Here is an 818-nt window from a genome sequence, read left to right on the forward strand (position 1 = left end):
CGGCGGGGCGGGGCGGTGGCCGGGCTCTCCAGCTCGCTCACTGGTCGGCTTCGGACACGCCCACCCCGCCCGGCAAAGTCACGCTGGCGGCGCCCAGGCCAAGCGTCGGGCGCCAGTCCGCCCTGGGGGAGCGGGGAGGGGCGAGGTGCGATTTGAGGGCGTCCACGGGCTCCCCTCCTCCGGGGCTGCGGGCACCTGGGCGTGCTCGAGGGGGGCACGCTTCGGTGTGAGCCCCCGTGTACGCGCCTGCCTGTCCCATCAGACCGGGAGCCGGGGCGGCAGAGCCCGAGGGCGGGCCTGGGGATGCGCTCACCGCCCTCCAGCCCGGTCTTGCCTTCAATTCCCCCATCTGCTAGGGCGCTCCTCCCTGCCGGGGACCCTCTTGGGGAGGCGACTGCAGTCATCAGAGTCCCTTGCGAGGCAGGGGAGCCCTGGGACAGCCGTCACTTTCAAGGTCTTTGTAGTCCAGCTCAGAAGCTGTGCGCTCGCACATTAAAGAGGTCATTTTTGGCGGACATTCCATGCGACTGGCCCTACTGTGTTAGCCCACCGGTGCCCTGGGCCCCACCCCCTCTCCCTCTCACGGACTCGTAGCGGGCATATTACCGCCCTTTCCTGCAGTGTCAGCTACTTCACCTGCTGTCAGCCACAGACTTCCAGCCTCCACTGCTTTCTGCCAGTCTAACCCCTCCTGCCACCTACCCGAGATTGCCGGGGTCAAGCGAGTAGTTCAAGTGCGGTCCTTCCTTATTAAAATGTTGATATTGTGTTCATCACGGGGTTTTGCATTAATTTTGATTTTCAAAAATTTTCTATTA

Source organism: Equus quagga, chromosome 19 (genome assembly GCF_021613505.1).
Source record: "Equus quagga isolate Etosha38 chromosome 19, UCLA_HA_Equagga_1.0, whole genome shotgun sequence".
Classification (NCBI taxonomy): Eukaryota; Metazoa; Chordata; class Mammalia; order Perissodactyla; family Equidae; genus Equus; species Equus quagga.